We start from the raw sequence: 23531 nt of genomic DNA on the forward strand, positions 1-23531 counted from the left end.
ACTTTAGATCAGTAGTTCCCATATGTGATGATGTTCTAGAAATGCTTTAATGGAGGCTTAATCAATAAACAACTACTCAATTATGTGACATACATTTTTTCCTCTATGACAAAAAGCATATGTATGTTTGAAGCAATTACACTATGTTTCTGTAGCAGTGAGGAGCTTTCGGGGGCAAAGTTATCAATTATAAACACTTAATGAATAAATCTGAAAGAATATTATGAATTGCATGTTAAATTACCCTGGGGCTTCCTTCACTTTTAATTGTGTTGAAAGATATTCTCTAAACAAAGAAACCTTGAGAATCCCTGATTTTGCCAATCACTTTAACCTCTCTAGGCATCTTTTTAGTTATCTGTAAAATGGGGAAGGGCTGCAGATTTAGATGATCTTTGACATTCCTTCTAACTCTAGAACTATAAGCCTCTGATTTTTTTTTAAACCTCCTTTTCTCAGTCTCAGAATCTCCATTTCTCCAGGGCAGAAGGAGAAGAGAACCCATCACTCTGTGTTCAGCCCTTGAGGGTCCCCTTAGTCCCTTTCTCCAAAGTCAAGGCTGTGTGATAGGATCCCTTTGTTTCACCACAGTTCATTTTTCTACTTTTGCCAGGAGAAAGTAATTAAGTTTCCTAAAGCAGTTTTGGTTTCCGAAGCCTTCTTCAATTTAAAGCCACAGGGACAAAGTAATTAAATTGAATAGAAGTCCTGGCATTTAAAATGTTGATATACATCAGGTCCTTTTTTTTTTTTTTTTTAAAGATCTTTCCTTCTTTTCAGTGTATTTGTGAACAAAATTAATCAGAAGGCTTTTTCCAGTGGGTGCTGACTGAGCTTGAGTTGAGACCGAATGCTTTGTATGAAGAGAATCTTCTCAGGTATTCAGATAAACATTTAATATTCCATCTAAATGCATAGTCTGCTATATCAAGATTCCTCCATTCTGGCAGGACTGGGGCACCTGGTTGAATACCTGACCAACGTGAAGAGATTGCCTCTGGAAGAGAGTACATGAAAATGAACCATTCTTACTCTAGGGGGTTTATAAATAAATATAACGGCAAAAAGAATCTGCCAAAGTCAGCACACACTGACCAAAAAAGGGCTGTTTGACCTTGTTTGCCTATAAAAAGATTTATATAATGGTTCTGTCAGTCACCTGTCCTGCCCTCCCTCCCTGTGTGTCATCAGAGCAGCTGCTGTTGCCTTGGCAAATAAACATGTTGCTCTTTGGCCATCTGTGTCCAATCAGGATGATAGCTGACTGAGAGGCTTATTCCCCTTGACTGGGTTGAATCCAGAGGAAGCCAGGCCTTATTAATGCAGCCTTTTGGGTAGATACACCCAATTCACTGGTGGTGTTCTAAATGAGAAAAACATCGTACAGAAGACTATAGTATTTCCAGGTAGCTTCAAAGGCTACTTATCTACATCTAAAATGACCACACACAAAGCCCATTTTCCTAAATTTTTCATTTACTGCAAGAGAGATACCAGTGATTTTTTTTTATATTATGAGTAATTAAAACATGTGCTAATGTTCTCTCCTTCTACAGGCCAGGGTAATTCCACAAGCTCCTTGAGGGCAGAGATTTTTTTAATTTCATTTTTGTCTTTGTATTTATGACAGCTAGCATGGATGTTTTTTCAATTTTTGATGCCCATTTCTGATTTTACAGGAAATGTCTGATGAAGAAATTCCCTCTACCAATACAGATGAATAAATGTTCCAAAAATTATGGTATTAGAGAATTTCCTGGACCAGAACGCTTACAGAAGTGCCTTTCCCAGTCAAATAATCACTATATCTCTGACATAGTGCTTAAACCCAAGGTCTTCCTGGCTTCCTATCAATGTCCCTTAGAATATGGTGACCAAAACTGAACACAACACTCCAGACATGGTCTGAATAAAACAGAGGACTGACAAATTAACACTTTCTAATTCCTGAAAACCGTGCCCCTCTTAATTCAGCCAACTTAGTATGTGGAGGGACTGGCAGGGAAAACAAAGGGAGAAAGACCTTGACTAGGCAGAAATTCATTATCCCAATTATATGTTAGGGAGATCTTATTCAAATTATAACAAGAAGTTCTTTCTCCCTGCCAGACCAGGGGAACAAGACAGTTGATATGTATAGAAAATGTCATGTTATCAGAACATAATAACTTATTACATTGTTCATGTGTATAATGACCTTGTGATTCCAAATTATGCTTTTAAATTATCAATTCCAGCTAAGATAAGTTAAATTTTTATTTCTTTATTTTTTCTATGTGTTTCTCACATCTGTGGCCATTCCTTCCCTACCATCGCCGTTGCCTTAGTCTGGGCCGTCATTTCGTCACATAGTCACCCAAGTGGTTATCCCACAGTTCTAACCCCTTGTCCTTCCTGTTTATCGTGCATACCACCACCAGATTCATTGTACTAAATCATCACTTTGATTGTGTTACTTTCCCATCAAAACCTTTCCATAACTCCTCTTTGTGACCCTGAGTTATGTTTCCAATCTCATCTGTTATTTCCCTTTACCTACTCTACACTACAGCCAAAAGGGACTACTAATCATCCCCTTGTAGCCAGCCTCTTGCTACTTTGAGAATTTTCTCAGCTTTGAGTTCAAAATAATGCAGTTAAATTTCATGACCCCAATCACTCTGAGTTTTTCTCCTTCCCAGGCCAATTGAATTATATGACGCCGTAACTTCTGATTCAGAACAATTTGCTAAAAATAGGAAAGCAATTAAATACCAAGTCATCAAACAGCAGATAATACCCAACACTCTCATCAATTTTACATCTACTTTGTCCCATTGAGGTTAGAATCCAATCTCTCCACAGTCTTTGTGCCACATCCACACATGAGAGGGGAACTCAGGTTTGATTTCACCCTCATTGACTCCTCTGCCTCCCAACATAGTGACAGAGGGAATGGCTTGCTCAGTAAGGAGGATAACAAAGAACTTTTCTGGACATTTTGAGCTTGATGACTGTCAGATATGCCTCAGATGCTCCTGATAGGTGCTAACGAGCTGTTTTGCTCACTCTTAGACCATCTAACTCTACCCTCTTCTTTTATCAAGACCTTCTCCCAGTCCTGGGTCTAAAAGACTGAGATTGTTTTTCAGTTTGTCTTTGTATTCTGATGACTTAATACTGTTATATATCTAATGTTAGTAAATGCTTATTTTCATGGAAGTAGGTTAGATAGATGGATACAGATTTGGTTGACTTGATTTGGGTAAATGCTTCACTGTCTGAGAAAAAGTCTAGAAGGGGTCACCTTTTTTCCCTCTCTTTTGACATTTTACCAACGTTTTTCCACTTCTGCCCTCTCTATTATTCTAACCCCACCCCACCCCCATTCTTCTCTTTTGGTCTCTGTCTGAAAGTCACTCCCCAAAGGGAGACTTTCCTACTCTGAAACATCATGAAACATGTAGTTCTAACCCGTCTCCCAAGGAGCATGTCTCTCTGATCCCAAAGCTTCATGGGAATATGGAAAACAACACCTTCAAAAAAGTTTAATATATAAAATGAATATTCCTTGTATTTTTCTACGGTAGAACCTTTATTTATTTTGGGTCTTTACCTTATAAGGAATTTCCTTCCCATTCCCTTACCTCACAATTTTCACTCCCCTTCCAAAGTGATGTCTCCCTCATTCAAATTCTCAAAAGTCTTTCCTCTTAGGTACTCATCACACTCTATTTCATAATATAATTATCTGTACATATATATATATGTATAAAATATCTCTTCTACTAGATGGTAAACTCCTTGAGGGCAGGGATTATAACTTACACATCTTTGCATCCACTTCATTATATGGCAGAGTCCTTTGTTCATAGTAGAGATTCAATAAGTGCTTTTTGAAAAATGAATAAGTGGACTTTGTAAGTACAGACAATGCCTTTATTGTCTAAATTTCCATTTGCCATTATTTTCCTTATTAATTAACCCGGCACTTTTTGCTTTAAAGACTGCTTTCATTTGCTATTCTACAACATGATGAGAAATACGATAATGGCTAAAAGACAATGGACGCTTTATGCAGGGTCTCTGGTGTTCTATTTTCACCAGGGACCCAGCCAGCTGAAGAAACATAAGTTCACTCAGAAACCCCATCGCTGGAATGCCAGGATCCTACTCCTAGGACAATGCCATTTCTAGAAATTCAAAGCAAAGCAGGCCTAACTCTGTGGATTCTGATCCTCTCCACCACAGGTCCAGGAGAGGGGAGGAGAAGAGACAACTTGAACTTAAGTACAAGTAACCTTTGGTGGGAAAAATGTGCTATTCCAGGAGTTCCCAGAGAAGACTTCAAGCATCAGATTTCTCCTTCTCAACCCCCCTGAAAATATTTGATGGAGACATAGACTATTATTAACCTTCTCCTACTCTACTACTACATACTTCTACTTCTCATACTCAACCAGAATATCTGCTGGTCTCTTTGATTGTATGAAGGTAGGAAGGAAAGTTCTTCACTGATGCTCAGAGGCAAAATGCAGCCTCTCTGATGTAATGCTTCCCACAATGTACATAGATTTCCAGGTTAATTTCAACTGGCTCCTCTACTGGCATAGGGGAAATTAATTTTTTTCTGATCTACCACTCAAGAGGTATAACGATGAGAAGGACAGGGAAAAAAACTGTTCACATGACTGTTATTTAAGTAGGTGGTACAATGGAATAAACCACTGGATTTGTCAGTTGATCAACAGTCAGCTAGCATTTATTAAGCACTTCCTATGTCAAGCGCTAATCATACAAAAAAAAAAGGGAAAAAAAACCAGTCCCTACCCTCAAGAAACATATATTCTAATGGAGGAGATATATAACAACAAGGTTCATGGCAGATATACACAGAGTAGATTAAGATAATCTGAAAAGGGCATTTAGAGTCTGAAGTCCTGAGTCTGAGTCCCAACTCTTCCATTAATAAGCTGTGTGACCTTAGATAGGTCTCTCACTCTGTCTGTGCCTCCATCTTATCATCTATAAAATCAGAGTACCAATGCCTTCTCTACTAATTTGTGTAAGTTTTTTTTTTTTTTTGTGAGGATAATCTTTGTGAAGGACTTTGTGAACTATAAAGTGAGAGAACCTTTGGAATTCCAACTACAGTCCTCAGCAAGGGCTCTAATATTACAAAGAGAGGAGGCAAGGAAGAAACAGATGACAGAACTTTGCCACTACTACCCTTAACTGAATTTATCCCATGCACAATTTCAGCTAGTCATGGTTTTAGCAAGAATGGAGGGAGAAACCTTTCTCTTGTCCTCTCTTCCCCGATCTTCAGAGGCAGTTGGTTTTCTGACCTGACATAATCACCTGTCTTGAGGAAAGCAAAGTGACACAGAAAAAGAGCACAGAATTTTGTCAGGGAACCTGGATTTACATCCTGGCTTGGATATTTGTTATCTGTGCAACTTTGGGCAAATCATTTCACATTTCTGCGCTTCACTTTAGTAACCTGTAAAATGAAGAAATTGTACTACCACAAGCTCCCCAAATGGGAGATACCACCCCCTAAGAGCACTGGAATGATCTGGGGGTACAGTAGTAGCCTCGGATCCAATTGCAAAAAGAGCATAGAATAAAAAAGGAGGGCAGTAGAAGCATAAGGAAAGAAGAGAAAATAACATTTTGAAAAAAATGTTTGTACGTTTCATCTGTTGTGTAACAGAGATAAAGTCATAGTGATTACATTATTTTCCAAATAAACATACAAAATGCAAGTTATAACCAATCAGTGGTCAAGTCCACCCACAGGTCCTAACAAGCAAGTTTTGGCAGGCAAGTGTGTCCTGCATTGTTGGGAAGTCCAGCATTCATTTGCAGGAGTATGTGTATTTAATGACTTGTTTACAATATGATACTATATGGTTACATGAGGCAATTTTATATCACCAAAATTTCAAGAGAGGAAAACCCCACAAATTTACAATAAATGATTTAATTTAAGACGTGTCATTTTTTAAAAATGTGTATTTTACATTTTTTTGAAATGATACAAATTTCAAAAAAAATGTTAAAGAGTTAAAGAAAGTAGATTTCCAGGGGGGCACTGAGTAATTTTTTTAAAGGGGGTGGTAGGTCAAATAAATTTGGGAACCTCTGAACTAGATTATCTCTAAGGTACCTTCCAGCTCCGAATGTACTGTATAATCCTCTTATCCTAGGATCCAGTGACCTCTAAGGCACCTTTTAGTTTCAAATCTATAATCTTATGAACCACCTAAAAATGTTCAAAACAATACACACAGCAGCTAGATGGTATACACAGTAGATAGAGTGCCAGGCCTGAAGTCAAGAAGATTGATCTTCCTGAGTTTAAGTCTGGTCTTAGACAAGACTTACTAGTTGAGTGACCCTAGGTAAGTCATTTAACCCTGTTTTCCTCAGTTCCTCATCTGTCAAATGAGCTGGAGAAGAAAGTGGCAAACCACTCCAGTATCTTTGCCAAGAAACCCCAAATAGGGTCACAAAGTCAGACATGACCAAAAAATGACACAAAACAACAAAAAAAAACCCCAACAATACTTCAGACCTAACAAGCTAGTACAAATGACAAAAAGTGAAAATCTCATTGTTGGAAAAATTTTTGGAAGGCAAGTCTACCAAAAATTGTTGGCAAAGTTATGAATTAGTTTAGTTATTCTGGAAGACTGTGGAATTATGACAAAAACCAAGAATTTAAAGAAAAATGGAAAGACTTGTTTGCATTAAAAGTGAAGAAAGAAGGACTGAGGGAACAATGACTCCAACAGTGTAAATAAAAACATGGAGAAACAACACAATTCTGGTCAATTACAATGGTCAATGTTCGTACAGGACACATCTGTTCTTTCTGTTAGCATTCATTGAATTAACTTATTTGGGGGAGATGTACTTTTTAAGGAAATTTTAGTCATTACCAGAAACTGTCTTTTGTGCCAAAACAAAATGTATTAGTAGATAAATGTTAAAATATTTATTTAAAGGCAAATATAATGATCAATATTAGTACAATGCCATCAAACTTAAAGGACACATAGTTCTTTTCTGTTGTTGTTGAGAACTGTGATGTCATCAAATTTAAGAAGTTCCTTCTACCAATCATCTAGATCATCTTTAACTTACAATCTGAGAGTAGCTGGGAGCCATGGGAGCAAAGACTTGCCCGTGGTCACACAATTGGTATGCATCAGAGCAGGATGTAAACCCCTATCTTCCTGGTTCTCAAGTCAGCCCTCTGTCTACTATACTATACTGTGTAATGAGCTAGTATAGATTGTTGTTACCATTAATAATTTGCTATAATATATAATATTAAAATTTAACACACTTTTTCAGGATTTAAAAAAAGAAAATTAATCTGAATGTCTTTATAATTTTGTCTCCTCCTGCCCCAGCTCACATTTATTCCATATTTGTTTGATCAAATCCAATTGATCTTCTTAACTTTGTCTTTTTGAATTCCAATGCCAACTACTTACTGAGCATGTCAGAAGCTGAGACCTGCAAGACAATTGTTCTACTGTGGGAGCTGATGAGAAATGCCATCATATTTGTTCCATTTCTACCTTATTGTGTCAGCAAGGGCCCCAGCATACACAGGAGGGCCTGCTCTACAGGTTCTTAGATCTGCTTTTCTAAAAGGAAAACAACTTTTGAGAGGTCAACAATCTACTTTAATCAAGTATATATATCATGTGCTTAGTTCAGCACCTTGAATTTCAGAGAAAATATAGAGAAATAAAAATCAACAGACAAGGCTTCCAACTCTCTGACCATGCACAATACATATATAGTTACCAGAGAGAGAAGCACCAACATCTGGGTTTTCAAAGCAGGGGGGCTCCTTAGCGGCATCCCAGAGTCTCCTCTGGCCAAACAAACACATTCAATGAATAAACCCCAAAGTAAAACCTTGCCTCAGAGTCTTTACACACTTTTCAGAGCCAGAGGGAATCACAACCCTAGAGAACCAATGCCTCATTAGCAAATTAACAAAAAGTGCGGCCTCCCCTAATCAAGCTTCCCTTAATGGGGAGGTCCATTAATGGGCAGGGAAGATCTTTAACTCTTATAATTACAATTATACCTATTTAATGTCTACCTTCTAATGGTCTCAATGGGTATCATGACAAATTCTCTGAGGATCAATTTTCCTTTCATCCCTTTTTGCCCTTTTATAAGATAATACGGGGCTTCTAGGTAGCACAGCAGATAGAGCTCTGGGCTTGGAGTCAGGAAGACTCATCTTCTTGAATTAAAATCTGGCCTTAGACCCTTACTACCTGTGTAGTCCTCGGCAAGTCTCTTAACTGTGTTAATCTTAGTTCTTCAACTATAAAATGAATTGCAGAAGGAAATGGAAAACCACTCTAATATCTTTGCCACAAAAACCCCAACTGGGGTCACAAAGAGGTGGACAGGATGGAAACAACCAAAGAACAGCATGATAATATTACTCATAATTCTCTATCATGCACCTTACTGTAGACCACTGTTGCCTTTGGCTGCCATTGTTCTATACTTGGCAAGGAGATGAAGTATTTGCTGACCAAGGTGATTTCTGACTTCTTTTTGTTGTCTCTTTGGAGTTCCTGTTTTGTGTCAATTAAATGTCTCTAAGAGAAATGGTAATAGAGTCAGTGTGTTTACTTTTGTCAGCTTCCTTTTAAAAAAATTTTTTTAATGGCTTATTTAAAGAGGTTGTGTTGAAACTACAGTAATTGCATGCAGGATTTTCTCCATTCTTATTCTTTCTTCTGATTTGGTATTGATTTCTTTCTACTTCTGCCCTAACTAATCAATGATCTTACTACACAGAGACAGTTGACTCTACAGTGACTCCCACAACAGTTTCCAGTTGTTTCCTGACTGAGGAAAAAGTAAGGATAAAAGTAAGATAAAGTGAGTTTTGGTTTTTTAGTACTATTCAGTTTTTCCACATCTAGGACCTTCTGACTCTCTTATATAAAAAAAATTCATGAAGTTTCTGAGCACAAACTTTTGGCCTTTTTCATTTATGGATTGCAAACCACATCTTCAGCATGTTTGTCTTCATCTTTCCTCATGCCTAGTTTTGCACTGGAATCACCAATTAGCAAGTAAACTATACTTATTGGCTTATTTTGGAGAGTCTAGTGAAATTCTTTATAAAATTCCTTCTCTTATCTTCTGCCAAAGATATACAAGCTATAATTATCTCCATGGCAGTCTGTTTATTTATGTTCATCCAAGTTATTCAAAGTGAGATGACCAAGTGTCCCATGTAGTAAATAAAGTGTTTTGTTTCTTTGGATGAAACCAACACCCCTAATTCTTATGTTTTTCTGCCTAAGAAAAACCTGTGAGCCACCCATCCTTTTAGTTACAAACTTTCCTTATGTTTATCCAGTCATCTAGGTTTGAAAACTACGTCATTCTAGATCTTTACTTTCACCTCCAATATCTAATCTATTGCCAAGTCCTGTTGATCTTACCCTCACAAGGTCTCTCTTATTTGAACCTTCTCTCTTCTGACAATGGAATTCTGTTGCAGACTCTCATTGCTTCATATCTGTTCCAATGCAATGGTCTTCTAGGAGTTTCCTTGCCTTAAGTCTCTGCCCACTGTAGTCTTATCTTCTGCTTAGCTCTCAAAATGATCTTCCTAAAAAGTGTATGTCTGACTCTGCTACCCCCCAGCTCAATTCAATAAGTTCCATCAGCTCCCTATTTCCTCCAGGAGCAAATATAAAATTATCTCTTTGGCTCATAAGTAATTCTTTTGCCTACCTTCCAGTCTTCTTATACTTCATTCTCTTTTGCATACTTAACAGTCCAATGACATTGGCTTCCTTGCTGTTCCTTGAATAGGACATTTCATCACTAGATAGACTCCATGCCTTTTCATTGTCTGTACCCAATGCCTAGAATGTTCTCTGTCTTCATCTCTTCATCCTGGCTTCCCTAACTTCCTCAAATCTTAGCTAAAATATTATTTTCTTCAAGAAGCCTTTTCTGAAGCAGTTTGGTGCAAACTAAGCACAGACCATCATCTCACACCATATACCAAAATAAGATCAAAATGGGTGATTGATTTAGACATAAAGACTGAAATCATGGGTAAATTAGGGGAACATGGAAAAATATACTTGTCAGATCTATGGATTAGGGAAGAGTTTATGGCCAAATGAGATACAGAGGATCACTGGAAGTAAAATGCAATTTCAAAGGTTTTGAACAAACAAAACCAATGGAGCCAGAATTAGAAGGAAAGCAGGAAACTGTGGAAAAATTTTACAGCAAGTTTTTTTTTCTGATAAAGATTTCTCAAATATATAGGAAATTAAGTCAAACTTATCGAAAATATAGGAACCATACCACAATTAATAAATGGTCAAAGGATCTGAACAGACAGTTTTAGAAGAAGAAATCAAAGTTATGTATAGCCATATAAAAAAATACTCTAAATCATTATTGATTAGAGAAATACAAATTAAAACAACTCTGAGATATCACCTCAAACCTATCAGATTGGATTACATGACTGAAAAGAAAAAGGAAAAGGAAAAATGCTTGAGGGGATGTGGAAAAATTGGGACCTTGATGCATTGTTAGAGGAGTTGTGAACTAGTCTAGCCATCTGGAGAACAATTTGGTACTGTGTCTGAATGTCTATAAAACCATGTATGCATGACCCTTTGATCCAACAATAAGACTACTAGGTCTGTATCCCAAAGAGATCAAAGAAAAGGGAAAAGGACCTATTTGTATAGCAGCTTTATTTTTTGGTTGCAAAGAATTGGAAATTGAAGGGATGTCAGTCAATTGAGGAATGACTGAACAAATTGGTTCCTGTATATGGCTGTGGTGTAATACCAATGTGTTGTAAGAAATAATGAGCAGGATGGTTTCCAAAAAACCTGGAAAGACTTACATGAACTGATGAAAGCAAAGTGAGAAGAAACCTGCAGAACATTGTACACAGCCACAGCAATATTGTTATGATGATCAACTGTGAAAGACTTAGTTACTCTGATCAAGACAACTCCAAAGGCCCCAGGATGAAAAAATGCTATCCTTCTCCAGAGAGAGAACTGAGGAACTTTGAGCACAGATTATAGCATACTTTTTCACTCTTTATGTTTCTTGATTTTTATTGTTATTATTGTTTTGTTACATGACTAATAAGGAAATATGTTTTTCATGACTTCACATAAATAATTGATATATTGCTTGCTTCCTAAATAAGTGAAGGCGGGGCAGGTGAGAAGGAGAGAATTTAGAATTCAAAATTATTTTTTAAAAAAGATGTTACAAATCAATAAATGAATATGTATTTTAAAAGGAGTTTTTCCTGGTCCCTTTAGTGTTGATATCTTTCCTCTGACATTATTTCTGAGATCCTCTCTATAAATCTTGCTTACACATAGTTGTTTGTATGTTGTCCCCCCGTGATACTGTGAGTACCTTGAGAACAAAGACTGTTTCTGCCGTTTTTTGTATCCAGACTGCTAAGCACAATATCTAGCACATAGTAACATTTAAGAAATAATTATTGACTTCACTTCCATATGACAACCTTTTAAATACTTGGAAATAGCTATTATATTCCTCCTAAGTCTTCTTTCCTTAAGCTAAACAGTTCCATTTCCTTCAACTATCTTCATAAGGTAATGAACTCAAGGTCCTTCATCCTGCTTGTCCTCTTCTGGGTACTTGATAATTTGTGTATTTTGAACACAGTACTCAAAGGTGGTATGGCCAAGACCAAGTGGGACTATCACCGCCCTAATCAGTTACTCAATAAGCCTTTATTAAGTATGTCTATCTGCCAGACACTGTGCTAAGGGAGCCCAGGAAAGACTTCTTATAGAAGTCAAGATTTTAATTCCATGTTCTTTGAGTTTCTGAATGCAACCTGATATGGCATTGGCTTTCTTGGTTGCAAATAGTATGGTCTTGATGCATATTGAACTTACAGGGAAGGGAAATGAACTATGTGCCAGATACTTTTTGGGTGCTTTAAAAATATTATCTCTATTGTATCCCAATAAAACAACCAAATCTTTTTTCAGATAAAGTTATGTAACTATGCCTCCTCTACATTGTCTCTGAAGTTGATCTGTGGAACTCAAGGGTAAGACTTTACATTCCCCCCTCAATTAAATTTCATCTTAATAGATTTGTAACTACAAAATAGAAGCTCCTTCAGGTCTAGAAGTATTTTGTTTCAGTCTTTGTATCTCCAGTACTTTCCCCAGAACCTCTCCCATAGTAATCATTTAATCAATGTTTGCTGAATTTAATTGAATGGAGCTAAAATTCAAGTCCATCAAGATCTTCTGAATCTTTTTTTTAATTCTTTGAAACTAGGTTTCACTATTTCAGTGGATAGTGCACCAAGAATATTCATCTTTGTGAGTTCAAAACTGACCTCAGATATTTACTAGCTATGTGACCCTGGTCAAGTCATTTCACCTTGTTGGCCTCAGTTTCCTCATCTGTAAAATGAGCTGGAGAAGGAAATGGCCCACCACTCTAATATCTTTACTGAGAAAACCCCAAATGTGGCCACAGAGGCTCAAACAATACTGAAACAAATCAGCAACAACAACAAAATTTCCTGTCTCACCCAGGCTAGAAATGCAGTGGCCAGTGATAAACATGGGGACTTTAATCGGCTCCATCTCCCACCTCGGCCAGTTTGCTTCTCTTTGGGCACCCTATTGGGTTTCTCAGCCACTTTATGTAAATTTGGTTTTTCCCCCTCCACTGCTTTTCACTGTTTTATGAAGTGATAATTGCTCGTAATCACACACTATCCTCCTTCATAACATTTTACAAACAAATTTATCTTCTAAATACGTATTACTATATCTCTCTGCCTGGTTAGAACAATGTGGCAGGAAATAGGAAGTTATTGGATCAGAGGAAAGTGGAGTAGGGAGAGGGGGAGGAGGCTGGAGGGAGGGATGGGATGAGGAGTAAGAGAAAGTATCCTGGAAGCCTGTGCTGGATGGACTAAAGAGGGAGGGTATAAGACCGGAGTCAGTGAGGCCAGCTGGGAAACGGCTCTCCTAGCCAGCAGATATAGACTAGAGTGCTGTGGGTATGGAGAAGGGAAGATGCTCTGAGTCTGAAAAACTTTGCAATGGTATTCATTGCTGTACTGTAAGGGCAGGTGGCTACAGGAAACATTTACTTCTCACAATCTCTTCCTGACCCAGTCTATTCCAAGAAATCTGTGGGATTTCTTAGTAGTTGAGATAATGAGGTCCTTCTGGTCCTTCTCCACCCTGACTACGTTATGTGTTGACTCAAGTGCCTTTTCTCTCTAACTGTAAGACCCTTCTCTGTTTCTCCCTTTTACTGTCTCCCTGCCCAGAAGGAAGCAGCTAAGTGGTGTGGAGAATAGAATGCTGGGCCTGGATTCAAGAAAATCTGAATTTAAACCTAGCCTCAGCTACTTCCTATCAGTTTGATCTTGGGTAAATCTGTTAACCTCAGTTTGCGTTCATTTCTTCAACTGTAAAATGGGATGATAATAGTACCTATCTCTCATAATTAGTGTGAGGATTAAATGAGATAATATCTGTAATGTGTTTAGCACAGTTTCTGGCACATAGTAGGTATCTAATAAATGCTTATTCCCATCACCTTAATCCTGAAGAGAGGTTCCTTAGGAAGGTGATATAGCATAATGGATAGAATTCTGGTTCTGGAGACAGAGGAACAGAGTTTACATTATGGTTCTGCCACTTCTTTCCAGTAGGAAGTGGCATAGTAAGTAATTTAACCTCTCTGGGTCTGTATCTCTCACCATTAAGTGAATATACAGGATTAGGTGACATCAAAGGTCTCTTTCATCTTTAAAATCTATATGAATTGAGGTGACCTAAAATCTGTCTTTGCTATTAAAATGCTTTCTTAATTCTTCAGACTTCCCTTAAGTAAAGCATAGCTGGTACGATGAAAAAGGAGTCCATCAAGCTGGCATGTTTTTACTGGTATCAGGCATAGCCTTTGGAGCAAATGGAGTAGGTGGCCGCCTCAGGTGTCTCTCCTGTAAAACATACACAGACATCTCTCCTACCATCCCTCTTTGCTGAAGCCTGAAATTCCACATTGAAAGAGATGACTCTTTGTCTCCCTCCTCTCACAATGTAAATGCTTCAAAATCTCAGTGACAGACAAAAAGGAATTCTTTCAGAATGGAAATCTCTTCCCTAGCTGTGAACAGCGTTCTGTGATTTATGGGCCACCAGTAATTAAGAGCACATTTTTAAAAGATGATAATATTCTCTCTCTCTCTCTCTCTCTTTCTCTCTCTCTCTCTCTCTCTCTCTCTCTCTCTGTTTCTCTCTCTCTGTCTCTGTCTCTCTCTGTCTCTGTCTCTGTCTCTCTCTCTCTGTTTCTCTCTCCCTGTCTCTGTCTCTCTCTGTCTCTGTCTCTCTCTCTGTCTCTGTTACTCTCTCTTTCTCTGTCTCTCTCTCTGTCTCTGTTTTTCTCTCTCTCTGTCTCTGTCTGTCTCTGTCTCCCTCTCTGTCTCTCTGTGTCTCTGTCTCTGTCTGTCTCTGTCTCTGCCTCTCTCTCTCTCTCTCTCTCTCTCTCTCTCTCTCTCTTGCTTTGAGTATTTGTTAAGCATCAAACATATTCTCATGGAAATTCTGCAGTTAGTGTTCTAGACTTCACATCTATGTTACAGACACAATGCCCTCTAGACACAAAAATAATAGAATAATAAATAATAAAATTATTTAACTTGCATTTATAGATTAGATACACCCAATATCACCTATTGTAAAACTCCTAAGAGCTATCTCTTATTTTCCTTTTCATTTTGGTTGTTATCAAGATAGAATGTCTGAACTGAAGGAGAAGCAAGCTTCCCCTACCCCCAAAGAAAAACTGAAGATACATAAGAGATAGGTGATCATTTGTCAAGCAAGGTGGGGAGAAGTGAGAAAGGCTGGGACTAAAAACATAAGTGGAAGGATTACCCTTAATGAGGGCCAAGGGCAACTCTACATCTTCCTCTGAGAGCAAGGCAGGAGAAAAGATTCAGTGACTTATTGAGATGAAGAGAGAAAGGGAAAGAAATCATGTTGGGTGCCCTTCCTCTTCTCAACAAAGTAGAGGGCAAGGACATCTGCTGGGGGGAAGGGGAGAAGGCATCAAATTGTAATGGCATTAAAACAATCCTTACAGAGTCATTCCTCTCCAGGGATGATGTATGTAGGTCCCAATAACCCAGACTCATTTAGACCACTTTTAAGGTTCCCTAGGGATACCTTACTTTAAGGTTCTCTTCAGAGATGAGCAGGAACCTTTTAAATCTCTTTTTGGCTTGGGATGGGGTGGGCAGATAAGGCTTGCTCTGTGGTGGCAGCCATTTATGTATCCATTTCCCAAGTCATTAACTGAACCAATGCCACAGAGGATCTCTCTTGGCTGCTATGACTACAGGCTTCTAGCAGTCCTGGAGCATGAATTCTTCTGCTGAAAATCCTCATCTTTCTTGAAGGCAGGGGTTCTGAATCCTTTTTTTCTATCACGGGCCCCTTTGGCAGTCTTGGGTAGCCTTGTGAACCCTTTCTCAGAATATTGCTTTTAAACACATAAAATAAAATCCATAAGTTTACTAATGAAATCAATTACATTGAAATACAGTTATTAAAAAACAAACTGTTTTTTTAGGGACAGCTAGGTGGCGCAGTGGATAGAGCATTGACCCTGGAGTCAGGAGGACCTGAGTTCAGATTTGAACTCAGATGCTTGACACATGTTAGCTGTGTGACTTTGGGCAAGTCACTTAGCACCAATTGCCTCAACCCTCCCATCCCCCAAAAAAATTCAGTTTAGAGGTGTTAGGTTAAGAACCTCTGCTCTAAGAGTTTCACTTTTGATTCTTGGGACATCCTCAGAGACTTTCTTACTCTGAAGGCTCATTCAGTCCCTAAAATCTTCTTAACCCAGAATATCCCTCTGTCCCTGTGGTCTCCTTCTCCCATGGGTGAATCTCTTCATTCCTTTCCTAGTTTTACTTCTGACTCTCTGGACTGTGCCCTGATGTCTCTCTCAACTCAGTTTTATGCATTATCTCCTAAAACAGCGTTAGAAAGTTCACTCTTCTAGTTGAGGAACTATCTGTTTTGCTTGTATTTAAAACTTCAGCACTTTGAATGGTGCCCAGCACATAGTTCATGCTTAATTAATGCTTATTGACTTGACTAAGGACTAGCCTTCCCCCAATACTTGGCTTCACCTTAACCCTAACAAGAACCATATAACCTTGCAATTGCTTATATTCTTTGTTGTCTGTGCCTAGTAATTACCAAGAAGAATGAAATTAATTTTATATAAATTAAGTTGTCAATAAAACTGGGTGAAACTTTGAGAGTTCCCGATGCTAGCTGCTCTAGGAATGACAGTAAAACAGCATCAGGAGTTGACAGAGGGTACAGAGAGGAAAATGAGGGAACAGTAAAGACTCAGTGACTTTGTCTGGGTACATGGTGTCCTGCTTTCATAGCCCTTCCCACTCTGCCTCTACTCCATACTGCTCGGAGAAACTGGATGGAAGAGCCAAGGCTCCAGATCAGAGAAGGAGGGGCTCCTGGGCCATCAGTGGACTTGGTGTGTCTTTCTCAGACTACATCCTCAGTACACTTAGCCTGTTTCATTTTGGGCTGGCCAAGCACAGAAGGGAACCGAGGTCTCCTCCAGCAATTAGAAAACAGACGAGGAAAATGCTGACTCTCCTTGGGCCGAGTGCACTACATCTGGTATCCTACGTCCTGAGTTTGTCAGAGTTTCTGCCTCTACTTCTGATGATTCATCCTAGGGGAATGTGAATCAAATATTCTCTAGAAATTGTGTTAGTTATACACCTTTGTTTGCTCTCTGGAGGACAGTCACGGGGCATGCAAAAACAAATTGTCGTGTCCTAGAACTCTTGCTAGGGAATGGGGAGACAATGACAAAACAGAACAACAAAACCTGGTCCCTGGCTCCAAGGAGCTTACATTCTGTTGGAAGGGGAGGGGTATTTGAAAATATAATACTTAAAAAGAAAAGAGAGTGCCAGACCATTTGAGGAAAGAGAGAACAATACTAATTTAAGAGATGAGGAAAGGTTTCCAGTATGAGATAGCTAGTAGTTGATAAATTGATAATTAGAAGTATGAACAGAATGATTTTACACACACACACACACACACACACACACACACACACACACACACACACATGCATACACACACACATTTGTGTCCAATAGTAGTCACTGGGGGTAGGGTGAAAAAGAAGAAAAGAAATCTACATGATACGTTTATTATGTGTTTAAATGGAATAGCAAGTTGTACATAATAGATCTGCATTTTCATGTGCAATCTTTTTTTAATTGTACTATGTTGTCAAATACTGGTTTTATTCCAAAAATTAAAAATATATTTTTAAAAAAAGACATAGTACCTAAGCTAATCTTTGAAGGAAGTCAGGAGGTCTAAGTAGAGGGAAGGAAGGAGTGCATTACATGCAGGATACAACCCGCACCAAGCCACCTGATGTCATTATCTTTTGCTATGAATTAGATACGTTATAAGATTTGGTTAGCCTGGGGGCCTAAGCTTTTATAGTCTCATTAATTGTATCATTCAGAAAAAAAGAAGAAAGATAGAAAAAGACATAGTCAAAGCCCCTTAAACAAGAGATAGCTAATTAAGAAGCCAGTTGGGGGTGAAGAGGAAGGGGACAAAGAAATCTCTAGAAGAACCATTTTTTTCTCCTATTCCATGAAATGAATACTTGAACACTTTCACAGGACTACCATAATCGCTCGAGTCATTTTGTTGGGATAATTTTCAACCTAATTACTCTCGTTTTAATCACATAATATAGTACTACCATTATGCATCACAGATATATTGTGACCTTTTTTTCCTCTCTCCAAATGACTGAGGATCTCTCTCTCTCTCTCTCTCTCTCTCTCTCTCTCTCTCTCTCTCTCTGTCTCTCTCCATATACATACATATATATATATACATATCTATATACATGCATATATATCCATGTATAGATTAGATAGATAAATAGACTTTTTTAACAGAGAGAGAGCGAGCTATCAATCCTTGGTAAATTGCTAGATGGCACATGTCCTTAAAGCAAAATTATGTCTCACTAAGGAATAAGATGCAAAGATAAGATGGTTCATTTGCTATTTACATGAGGAAGAGAAGTAGGAAAAGTGGTAGAATTTTTCCTCATAATTCAAATCAGAGAAGCACTGAAATATAAGACTACTGAGGGAAAAGTGATTTGGGTGTTTAATTTCCCAGGTGATGGCTCTAATTTCCTCCTACACTGTGGCAGCACTAGTTTGGACTGTTATTTTGCTCAAATTGGAGGCTGTTTGAGGTAAACAACCTCTGAGTGTGTTGACACTGCCTTGGTGTCAAGCAGAGCTGAATAGATTTCATGTAAATTAAATTGTCACTTAATCAGGATGAAGGGAAGCCACCTCTTTGCCTGTGCCCTAAGCAGGGAGATTTGCCCACTGCTCTGCATGGTGCCAGTGTTGCCAGCAGATCTTTGGGGACCAGGACATTTGCAGAGCCCGGTACTGGGAGAAAACAGAAGAAACAGTTCCAGTCAATTTGGCCCTTCCTTTTCTCAGAAAAAACAAAGTCTATAAGGATAAAATTGGGGTGGGGGGGAGAGTTTGTCTCTGGGTGCTCTAGCCTCTCTGTTGTCTTCCCTACCCATGATCTCCCTCTTAGATATTCAGCATCCTCATAGATCATAGATAGACAGCTGGAAAGGACCTTAAAGTCAACAGATTTCAATGTTTTCAATTTTATAGATGGGGAAATCAAGGCAGGATCACATAGCTAGTGTTTGAGGCAAAAGCCTCAATGTGATGACACATACTTATAAGCATATATTCCCTGGAAAGTCAGAGAGTGATAGATTGCTTGAGCTCAGGAGTACTGAGCTATATAACAGGACTAAGGCCAAATGGGTGTATGCACTAAGACCAGCACAAACATAGTGAAAGGAACACTTGGCTACCATAGAAATGGTGAACCAGGCCAAGGCAAGAACAGAGCAGAAGTGCCAACAAACAGAGGAGTGGGCTGGTGAGTAACCACAGCACTTCCAATCTGGGTGAGACAGGGAAATCCAGTCTTCAAAAGCAAACTGAGGCAGGATGTGAACTCACATATTCCTGACTTCAAGTTCAATGTCCTAGCCACTGTACCCTACTGCCTCCCATTTATGGGCATGTTCTCAGATCCTTCATTCATCTAGAAGCAGATTTACTTCCACAGAATTACAGAATGCCATCACCCTGTGACTGTACTGTTCTGACTAATGAGAACTTACTGTATCTAGACACCCCTAACCATAACTTATCCTAGCCATCATCTTGCCAAGCAGTAATCAAATTAACCGCATTCATTGCTTCATGAGAGGACTGCCCCAGAGCTCCACTCGCCACCCCTCTACCTTTCCAAAAGGAAACTCTCTTGCCCACCACTCCTCTATATGTGTTGTCTTCCATTATTTATCAGCAGAGACTGTCTCTCTCTTGCATTTACATCTCCCATGCTCAGCATAATGCCTGGCACATAGGAGATACTAATAAATGATTTTTCATTCCTTCCTAGCACTCTGTGAAGCACCTCTAAGACAGTAGAAAGAACTAGACTTGAAGGAAGACTCCACTGAAAAAGAGAAAAAGACTTGAGAGGAAGAACTTGAGGAAAAGAAAAAGAAGGTAATGTCAATTGGTAAGATGAGGCAAGAGGTTAATGAGAGAGGAGAAAGGAAATTGGGCATGACAATAAGGTTGTAAAGGGGTGGCCACAAAAAAAAAATCTTTGTAAGCAAATTAGAGTTTTCAGTGTTTTTACATACTTTCATCCATGAACCTCACCATGATCCTGTGTAATGGGAGGGAAAAATCTTCTCCACCCATTAATAGGCTTCAGGTGGAGCTATTAAGGGACACTTGATCAGGGGAGACTTGCTTCCCATGAAGGCCCACACCTTTTGCTGATTGCTAATGAGGCACTGGGTCACCAGGGGTCATGCCATATATATATATATATATATATATATATATGTTCTGAGGTGAGGATTTACTTTGGGGCTTACTCATTGGAAGTGTTTGTTTGGCCAGATGAGACTCTGGGCAGCTGTTTAAGAAGTCCCCCCCAGCTTTGAAAACTCAGATGTTAGTGCTTCTCTCTCTGATAATAATATATGTATTGCCTATGGTCAGACAGTTGGAAACCCTGTCTGTTAGTCTTGCTTGTATTTTCTCTGTTGTTACATGTGCTTGATTGGGGCAGCTAGGTGGTGCAGTGGATAGAGCACCAGTGCAGGAGTCAGGAGGAGCTGAGTTCAAATCTCACCTCAGACACTCACTAGCTGGGTGACCTTGGGCAAGTCACTTAACTCCAATTGCCTCATCCTGGGTCTTCTCCAGTCATCCTGATGAATATCTGGTCATTGGATTCAGATGGCTCTGGAGGAGAAGTGAGGCTGGTGATCTGCACAGCCCTCCCTCACTCAAAACAAAGTCAAGCGCAACTCATGTTATTATTTCTCTGATGACATGGTCTTCTTCGGCAATGAAGGACGAATACTCACACATGTGCTTGGTTAAAGTGAGTATTGACCCCTTAAAAGTTTCTTTCCTTTTAGAAAAGCAAATCTAAGAACCTGTGAGGCAAGCTCTCCTGTGTATGCCAGGATACTTACTGCTACATCCTATGAAGTAGATACATGTACGTACTATAAAATTCCCATTTTACAGATGAGAAAGCTAAAACTATGAGAGGTCAAATGACTTGCCTGTGGTTGCTTACCTCTTCTTCTTGACTCCATGTCCAGAACTGTTTCTACTTTACTGTGATATCTCTGCCACACATATCCTTTTTTTGATAATGGACATGTTGTCATTAAAATGTTACATTCACAGGATGTGTTCTAGCTTAAAGGCAAGATAGGTGGATAAAGCACAGAGTTTGGAGTCGAATCTGGATTCAGTTACCACTTCTATTACTTATTTACTGTATGACTTTAATCAGGTCATTCAATATCTCTGAGTCTCAGCTTTTTCATGTAGAAAATTGGAATAAGAATATGCCCAGTTCATACCTCACAGGGTTTGGGGTGATGAGGGTCAGGCATATGCACAGGTGCCATCATTTAGCTGGGATGATATCTCATGGAAGATATCAGGCAACTGCTTTCAGAGAATCCTAATGATATTTAAAGGAAGGGTCTTAGAAGGAGTAAAGAACATATGGATGCTCTGTAACTGGTTCTGGCTGGCTATTAACATAATTGGGAGAAGGCCTTTTCTATTGACTGTGTAACCAGGACTGTCAGTATCTTCTCAAAGTCCAGGGTCATCTTTGGTTGTCTCTTGGCCTGATGGTCTTCAGCTGTGCTATGGTGGTATGATGGTGTCTAGTGAGGGACTATGCTGTAAGAGTAAGGTCCACGAGGCCTTCTTACCTGACTAAGGAGGCCATGCAGATCCCAGACAGGCCTGGGGTCTTGAACATTCAGTTCTTTTTCATCCTAGATTCCACCTAAAATGGTGAATGTTCCCCACCAGCTTGTTTGGGGGAAGTTAGCTACAGCAATCCAGGTTGGATGTTGACACTGGCCCAGCACTGACATCTCAAGGAACAATTATTTCCTTAATCCAATACTCTACCACATCTCAATATCACTTTGATGGGGACCAAGGCTACGTAGGAAGTCAGCTAAGTTTTGTGCCTACTCCACCAGAGACTGAGGTGAAGGAGACTATGCCTTGATGAACTGTAGGAAATATTTTTATGTTTGTTTTTGCTATTTTTTTATTTTTAATTCAATTTTATTTTATTCATCCCCAACCTATTGAGAAAGCAAGAAAAACAAAACGCATTACATATATATGTGTACACATATATATATACACATATATATGTAATACATACATACATATATGTGTGTGTGTGTATATATGTAATATATATATATAGTACACATATATATGTAATGAAGTAAAACAAATTTAAGCAAAGCCATCTTTTTGGTATGTCTTTGAAGTAAATATCTCTTTTTAAAAGTGTTGTTCAATTGCATCCAACTCTCCATGCTTCCATTTGGTTTTCTGGGCATAGACTGGGCATGGAGTAGTTTGCCATTTCTCTAGTTCATTCTATAGATTATGAACTGAGGTATACAAGGAACTCCATCTTCAGGTCATTTTTACAGATGAGGAAACTGAGGCAAATGGGATTAAATGACTTACCCAGCAGCTAGTAAGTACCTGAGGCCAGATTTCAATTCATAAAGATCAGTCTTCCTGTTTCCAGGCCCAGCATTCTATCCACTGTACTACCTAGCTACTGCCCCTTGTAAAAGCTAACCTATGTCAAACAGCTCATTGGAACTGGGATGCTATCACTGGTCCCCTTGCAATAAGGGGAATGAAATGAATAGACACTTAAGTCAGTGTGAGAGAAAAACAACATCCCATCAATCCCTGATGGTATATACGCTAGAACCCTGAAGGTATATATAGCCAGCCTGGCCCAGAGCATACAGGGAACTTGAGAAAAGTGTTCTGTACACTTCAAAGCTCTACATAGATGTAAACTCTCACCATTATTTCTCAATCTAACTGATAGTTAAGGCATTTTAGTTTCTTTTGGGATGGAAAAAACATCATAACTCCAAGGGAAAAACAAAATGCTTCTTTCAAACATGACTCCATTTCCACCATTAAGAAAAGCACGTAGTTAAGTTGTGTCCTTTTTCAGCAAAAAGTAAACATTTAAATAGGGATCAAAAACTCATTTAGAATTGCATGTCTTTTCCCTATCCAAGGGAAGATATCTGAGTCAGCTAGATTAGCAAGACTTTCATCTGGAAAAAATGGACACCTGTCCGAAGCGATTGGTAATGCTCCAGAGTTTGAATTTCATAATTCATTATTAGTTATTGCCTTGGAGGAAATCCAGTTCAGAAAAGTGACCTCTACACCCAAATCTTGGTTTGAGTCTTAGTTGTATTCCTTTGACATGTTCATCCTCAGAGCCTGATCAGGAATTTTGATATGCTACTTTACAAGATCTCTTATCCCCTTAATGTTTTATAATCACTTCTACAACTCAAAGGTTACAGTTTCTGTTGACTTTTCTAGATAGCATATGCAAAGCTACAATTCTATAGGGAATATCTGTTTTCACATTAGGAACTCACGGGTAAGGTCACCTGAAAAAGAAACATTACAGCTAAGGATGACTATGCAAAGGTGGGAAGGCCAAGCTGGGGAAAGCAGAGTTCAGTCCCACCCCATTTTGAGAGTGGTCTCCCTGGGCAAACCAGAGGTAATTTTTCTTTCTGACTTCTTCTTGTTTCATTTTTACTTGTTCACTGATATAAAAAAATAACATAGGATAGAAATAATTCATGTCAGTTATAAACACTGTCAGCATGATAATACGTGGAGAAGTTATGAAACAAGAAAGAATAAA

The 23531-nt window shown here is 38.7% G+C and overlaps 1 long non-coding RNA gene across 1 annotated transcript in view; it reads left to right on the top strand.

The window, feature by feature from the left end:
• Positions 1–761: 761 nt before the first annotated feature.
• Positions 762–23531, top strand: part of LOC140508924 (uncharacterized) — a 40523-nt gene continuing 17753 nt past the window's right edge. The window contains exons 1-3 of the long non-coding RNA XR_011968533.1: positions 762–878; positions 12063–12124; positions 19656–19765. This is a non-coding gene — a long non-coding RNA (uncharacterized lncRNA). The remainder of the gene's footprint in view (positions 879–12062; positions 12125–19655; positions 19766–23531) is intronic.

The sequence above is a fragment of the Notamacropus eugenii genome, chromosome 5 (genome assembly GCF_028372415.1).
Source record: "Notamacropus eugenii isolate mMacEug1 chromosome 5, mMacEug1.pri_v2, whole genome shotgun sequence".
In the NCBI taxonomy this organism is placed as follows: domain Eukaryota; kingdom Metazoa; phylum Chordata; class Mammalia; order Diprotodontia; family Macropodidae; genus Notamacropus; species Notamacropus eugenii.